The following is a 7,231-nucleotide window of genomic DNA, read 5'->3' as shown; positions in this document are numbered from 1 at the left end:
GCGAGTTTTTTAAACGTTCGCACCTTTGAGTTAAGGCTTAGACGCTACCCAGAATGAGCACTCGCTCACTACTTTGGCGAGTGTATTCTCATACCGGTTAACGTCCAAGCGGTCAGTTAGCTCCGAGGTACTAGCTTTAAAAAACAGGCCTCAGATATGCAACATCCCTCCCTGTGATCTGTCTACGTTCTTAGTTTGAACAGAAGCCTTCCAGGGCCCCTTTGTCGTCTGTCAGAACCTGAGTTCAACTTGCATTTGTAATTTTGGGAGAAATCTAAAGCCCCGGCCCTCTCTCTGGTGGCTCTAAAGTGCAAACCGGAATGCGATGTTTTGTAATCAAAGGTCCAACTTTCGTACCACACTCTGCCTTTGATTTCTGCATTTCTGTCTCATCTTTTAAGTACACCCTAATCGATTGACGCATTTTCGCATGTCGTTGAGTGACAAACGATTGCAAGTCATTCATTGTTCTGGTTAAAAGAAGATGAATCAAAATTACCCCATTGTTCTGCGGGTAGCAATAATGCCATTTCATACTCGTCTGAAAATGGCCACCCAACGGAAGGTGCAAAGTGGCTTGAAAGAGCAAACCTATATACCTGTTGCGTTCTTCTGTCTTTTTCGCTCTCGCTACTTCTACTTTCAACTTTCAAGGGGCCCTTAAAGGCCAAATTAAAGTATCATTAGACCTCGAAATGGTTCTTTAGGATGAATACCAGCAGTATGTCAATGAGAGAAGGCAATGCAAGCCCCCTCGAGACGAATGGAATCCGCTCAAAAGTTGCCTCTTATTTGGGCAAAATCAGATTACATGATACCGAAATGTAGGGCAACTTTGCTCACTATTTGGTAGTTAAGGTACGGTATAATCTAGTCTGTTTCTGGTATTGGTCACATCCTCCGAAAATCTCCATTTTCAGGAATCTATTGGTTTCAAACTGAGACGCCATCATGAATAAATAAATACCTATGTATAAAAATATGTTATACCAAAGGATGACATCTCATCAAGGTTGCCACAATTTGTGCAATTGCTTATTGGTTTTGCCACTCCTACCACCTTCTTAGTGAATAAAGAGAAATGGAATTGTTAAGTATAAGTGAGTGTTACAATGTATAAGATAAAGAATTTAAAAGAATATGATAGAATGTTTTAAGATACAGCTATGCTTGATGCAGCCTAGTTAACGGGTTTGAGCCATGTTTTTGAGCGTCCATACTTGTTAAACCCTATATTTTCCCTTTTACATCACGTAAATACGATTTCAACTACATAAACATCTGAATATCTAACCTTTTAATAACATATTTTAGCGCCCTCTAGCCATTACTCAAGACGTAGAGGACATCGAACTCAGTAATCTAAATTGTTTCTTCAACCTTTTAGTCAAATCCTAGAACTAACTAGTTTAGTTATTGTTGTAACTTTATCTTGAAACGGATAAATTGCGTAGATTAATTGTAGTATCGTGTAGTGCCTTTGCGTGGCCACCTGTATAAGTACCCAGGCTCCTGATAGAGTCTGGTGAAATTAAATCTACAAGCAGGGGTAGTGGACAGTCATGCCGGTCACGCCAGGGACACGGTCACCCCAGCACTGCTCCTAAAACCATTAAATACTGTAGGCAGCAACGAATTTTGGGAGCGAAATGTTACTAAATACAACATGCATTGGAACTTGAGGTATTAGTTAGACGTTAAAGGATCATAGAAATAAGTTCATTTTTGAGTTTAATTACTCTTTAGCCGTTTAGCATTTTTCCTAATGGCATGACTCTTTTTCCAACTACACCCTCACGCACAGATTGTCGAAAAATACACAAAAAGTGCGACAATTTCGTCAAAAGAGTCCCATTTTCTTGCCTTATGTCTTTCCAATGTTTAAGCTAGCAAGTGAAGTGAAAAAAAATTGAATATNAAAATACACAAAAGTGCGACAATTTCGTCAAAAGAGTCCCATTTTCTTGCCTTATGTCTTTCCAATGTTTAAGCTAGCAAGTGAAGTGAAAAAAAATTGAATATATATATGGATAGGCCAAGTAATTGGTGTGTGTCTCAATTCGATCAGAACTCAATAGCATGGATTGTCGCCAATACATAACAATATGTAGTACCCTGGCTCACTTTGAAACTTGTTGACAAGAAGGCCAACCAGTTTTGAGGACTGAGAGATCAAGTGCGACAATCTCATCTTGAAATCGTCAATCATTGACTTTGTGCCACCAATATATTTTAGTACGTATCTTTAAAAAACTGATGTGCGCGCTCAGTCTTTGGAGCTCCACTGTACAGTCCCAGCCTTTCTAGCCTCTCTCAATACGATAGCTCTCTCATACCCTCAATGTTCCTGGTAAAACATCTTTGGACCTCCTCGAGCTTTGGCAAACCTGGTGAACTAGTTGGAGCCCAAATGGTCGAGGCATATGCAAAATGTGTCTGACTAGTACAGATTTGGCATCGTCATACTATCTCTGGGCTTTAAACGTTCGATAAATCCAACCTCATGTTTGAAAAGCCGAGTTTCAACTCACCCATATCTTTGATATGCCAATATGTTAATCCATCCTTGTAGTAAAATGAAAACTAAGCCCTCAATTTTGCGAGTCAACCCCACAGATGTTTAACTACATTGTGACCGGAAAGGTCAAGCCATCAAATAAGATCTATGTCTGGACGCGATTTCTTCTCCTTGATAAGCTTTGTGACCGACCTTTTCTCAATTGGCTGTATTTTCTTGCATCATTCCTAAAAGGGTTGGCCTCTAATGGATAAGTTAAACCACTCGGTTACAATAGATCCTCAAGTCAAGAGCGTGTATAATCTGGGCTCTTTCTGAGCATACTAAGCTTCGGCACTGAAATGTCCTTTCAGGCATTATGAATCATAATTTGGTTGTAAGGAGCTTGGCTTGGATAAGAAAACAGTTCATGTATTGAAAATGCGACATTGGAACCACAAATGGGGACAGTTTTAGCTTGTTGCTTCGATACCAGTGGATGCGCCCCTACTGGCTAAAACTCCTGCCAAGAAACCAGTTGATAAAAGAATGAGCTCATTGTGCCAGTGCTAGAACTTTATCAGTAAATATAAACGTTTGAAACTAAGTTATAACGAGTTAGAGGTATTTCTTTCATTACATTTTCCCTACAAATATTTGAGGGCAGGAAATTAAAAAAATCAAGGGGCCGGAAAAAGAAGAGAGTTGGACTTCATTGTTTTGACTAGCCTGGATTCTCAAAAGGCTTGAAGGTGCTCTCAAACCGTACGTTAAGCCTCTGCGGTCACTAGTAGTGCTGGGGCGAGTTCGGCAAAGCTCGGAATCGTACGAGTCCACTGACTTTTTGACTTTTTGCCGGACTCGCGAGTCTTTTACTACAGTCAGTTCTAGCAACAAGACTCGTCTGGCGACCTCGAGTCTGGCCAATTTATCCAAAATCGAGGGATCAGTAAGGGATCCCTCGACCTTAACCATTTGCTTCCTAGCACAAAAGACACTTCCTAACATTGTCTTGGATCTCATTCTTACCGAGTCTGTTAGCTAAAAGACCATGACCTACCTTGTCAAAGGCCTTGGCAAAGTCGAGATAAACTACATCGACTGATTCATGGCTCTGCAGTCCCTCAATAACCTGCTCTATATGCTCAATTAGTTGAGTAACCGTGCTAAAATGTACTCGGAACCCATGCTGGCTAGGAGGAAGGACTTCATGTATATCAAGAAATTCAACAAGTTTGAACTTCATGATCTTCTCAAACACGTTCGCAATATTTGACGTGAGAGAAATCGGCCTATAGTTACTGGGGAGTGACTTATCTCCCCCTTTAAAAAATTGGAACAACTTGAGGCAGCTTCAGCGAGGATGGAAACTTACCCTGATCCAAGATGCACCACATCAAATACGAGAGAACAGGGGCAAGAACCAGTGCGTATCTCATCAGAAACTGAGATGTCACACCATCAGGACCAGGAGAGCTTTGACCAGGAGAACTTGAAAGCCTCAAATCCCTGATGGCCGCTAAAGCATCTTGATCTGCGACTACAAGATCATATAACCGCTCAACTTGACACGCCTCGCTAATCACAATAGACTCATCATTAGAGCTATGAGCTATTGCTCCTAAGCTTGCTGGAGTTGAAAACACACTAGAGGCATGATCTCCAAGTATGTTGGCCGTGACCTCTACTTCGTCTATGGCTCGCCCATCGGCCTCAAAAGGCCCTAGAGGGTGTTTGAACTTCCTCTTAGAGTTTGCATAACAGAAAAATGCCTTTGGATTCGACCTGACCTTCTGAACTACTCTACTCTCCTTTTTCAATTGATTATTCTCACTGGAGGTCTTAATTCTACCTTGGATCAAACCTCACTTTCTTTGAAGGCAAGCCATAACTTCTAGATTCAAATTGTTTTAGAGCCTTTTTCCTATTTTACAACTCTTTTCAAAATGTGTCACATCAATTTTTCGGTTGTTTTTGGTGCTAGCAGATTTACGGAAAAGCGAACAACAGGTTTTTCGAATTTTCTAAAATCAACTTTTCAAAAAAAAGAAGTCTAACTGGACCCATCCTCGTACCGCCATTGAATCCGTTCAGGAGTATCTTTCACTCACATTAATGCGGAACATTTATTTCCCTTTATGTTTCAGCCAGTCTGGCACCTTGCAAGGCCACGTTGAGAGCCAGCTTTGCCGCTGATATGGGTTTTCTTGGCACTAACCTGGTTCTGGCCATGACCAGCGAGGTCGTGATCTCCCCATCTCTTTCCATGTGCCGAAGGTAAGTGATGGTTCTGCACTTGCATTGCAGAACGTTTGCATTTGGGTTGATTCCACGCCGTTTGGAACCAAGCATCTCTGATACTGGATCTTTGATAACTCCTTGGCTGTAGCTAGCCAGCGTTGCCACCAAGCCTTTTCCTTCAAGTTCACTGCACCATCTAACGACAGGTTTATCCTGGAGAGTTGTTTCATTCTGATCTTTCCTTTAAAAATGAAAGGAGCATTCCAGCCACCTTGCCTAGAAGGCCCCTTTCCCCTTGAATTGCTGCTCTCCGTCAAGGCTCTTTGGTGTGAACGAGATGGTGCCAACAGAGGGATCCCAGTGCATCCCCGAAACTTTTCTTCCATCAATAGTCACTTCCACTTTATTCTAAGTTTCGTCAATAATTTCCTCCTGGACCTCTTGAGCATTTGTGGTCCACTTGCTTAATGAAGGCATCCGTTCTTTAAGGTTACTGAACTTGGTTGGTTTGAATCGCATCTTCCTTTTTCTGATGACGATTTAGGTTATGTATTCATCCAAATCGAATCGGGTTCTGACCATATCCAGAACCTCTGGACTTCCAAATTCCTCAGTGGCGTTCTTCAAACAGTATGGACTGCCTGGCAAGTTCAGGGCTTGTCACCGACCACAACCCCCGTCATTGCAAATAACTCGGGTTCGTCCTCTCCTTCCCTCTACCAGGATCGATGGAAACCTGCATCCTCCTTCCTGTGGAAGCTCTGTTTGGCAATGGTAGTTGGGACTCTTCCACGTACTACCCATCCCAATCTGCAGTCAAATGCATAAGGTTCCTCCATGATCCAACCACACCAATATATCAAATGTATTCCTTCGCAGGTGCTCAACGGTAGGACCTTTGGATATTTCATGCTGTCTTGGATACTTTTCCAAGGGAACAGTCTCAAGTTGGGGCACACTAGGAAAAGGACCATGGCCTCAAAACGGGATTCGTCCTTTTCGTTGAACCCCCTGCCTTCAGGGTTACAGAGCCAATGTGTTGATTTACTTGCCTGGAATCGAGGTGTGATTTGACTTTTTTCTTTTTGGACTTCTGTATCCCCAGACTGGCCACCAGCGACTCACTCAGAAAGGAGGTAGCTGTCCGAGTCCTCATTCATCTTCATTCACTTGCGTTTTGGCAACAGCCTCCTTGTCATGGTAAGTTCATGGTATTGGGATGACTCCAAGACAACCCATCCCATGGACGGTGTTTAGTCATGCCGTCCAGCCACAAGCAATGTTTTCCTTGGCAATACGGTTTTCGATATCTCCATTCTTCTGTAAACACGCAATCAGAGATTCGTTGTCCTCTTTCCAAGAGCTAACATAACTGAAACCTGCACACCAGTTGCCTTCTTAGGGCTTCGCTCGCTCGTTTGAATTTTTCGCAACCCTTCTCCTTATACGGACCATGACAGATCTGACAAGATTCCGACTTCAGGTGGCTTGCATTCCATTTTCTTGGGCCTTGGATCGAGTCCGTACTGTGGTTTGCACCTCAGGCTCGAAACATCGATCCCTCCTCGCTTTATCCATGGACCATTCTCTGAAGTAACTAATCCTCTCGGTATGTTTCAAGAACTTGGCACAACTGTCCCAAGGGAAGAAGTACTCTTGGTCCATTTCGTGCTCCAACCTCTCCATCAAAACGTCAAGGAGTCCATATCCCTTGGAGAGTAGTCGTGTCACCATTTGCATGTGGACTTATATGGAATCTACAAAAGTGGGAAAATTATCCGGATCTCCATCCTTACCTCCGGAAGATATTGCAATGCTTGAAGATAAACTCCTCTTTGTACTTGGGTATCTCTAAATCGCTTGTGGAGAACGTTTCGGGTTACAATGTGGGCTAATTGTGAGCCTGATCCGATTTGGCTTTGAATTTGGTTATGTCATTCCTCCTTGTGGGACGGGTGAGGTCAACCTACCGCAATGATGGCACGATATCATCTTTAGCATCCGCTATCTGCATTTTGGCATCAGCTTGTGGAAAATCTCGGGCGCTGTCACCATTGTCGTGACGTTATTGTCTGATCCCATCCCTGAGAAGCATTTGTGACTTAAAACACTATAAAAGTGTAATCTTTGAAAATGTGTTTAACAATCATCATGATTACACTTAGCTACACATTCACTTGAATTCTGAAGACAATACATGCAACAGACAATGTTATAGATTTGGTCGTTTCTTGAAGACTTTGTGGAAATTGATTAAAATTAGCTTCTTTAAGGCTTCATTGGTTTTAGTGAAATTTTCAGTGACTGCTCAACGAAGTGTCCTTTGAATGGTTCAAAAATACATTTTCAAAAATCTGCTTTTTTGTGGGTTTTAAATATGGTTGCATAACGGTTTGAATTAGTTTGAAATTATGCAAGAAAAATAATCTTTGGTTTTTGTGAAACTGAATTTGCATTAGGAAATTGAATTAAGATATAACCGGGGCATTTGGG

This window comes from Tigriopus californicus, chromosome 6 (genome assembly GCF_007210705.1).
Source record: "Tigriopus californicus strain San Diego chromosome 6, Tcal_SD_v2.1, whole genome shotgun sequence".
Classification (NCBI taxonomy): Eukaryota; Metazoa; Arthropoda; class Copepoda; order Harpacticoida; family Harpacticidae; genus Tigriopus; species Tigriopus californicus.
This window is presented reverse-complemented; position numbering follows the sequence as displayed.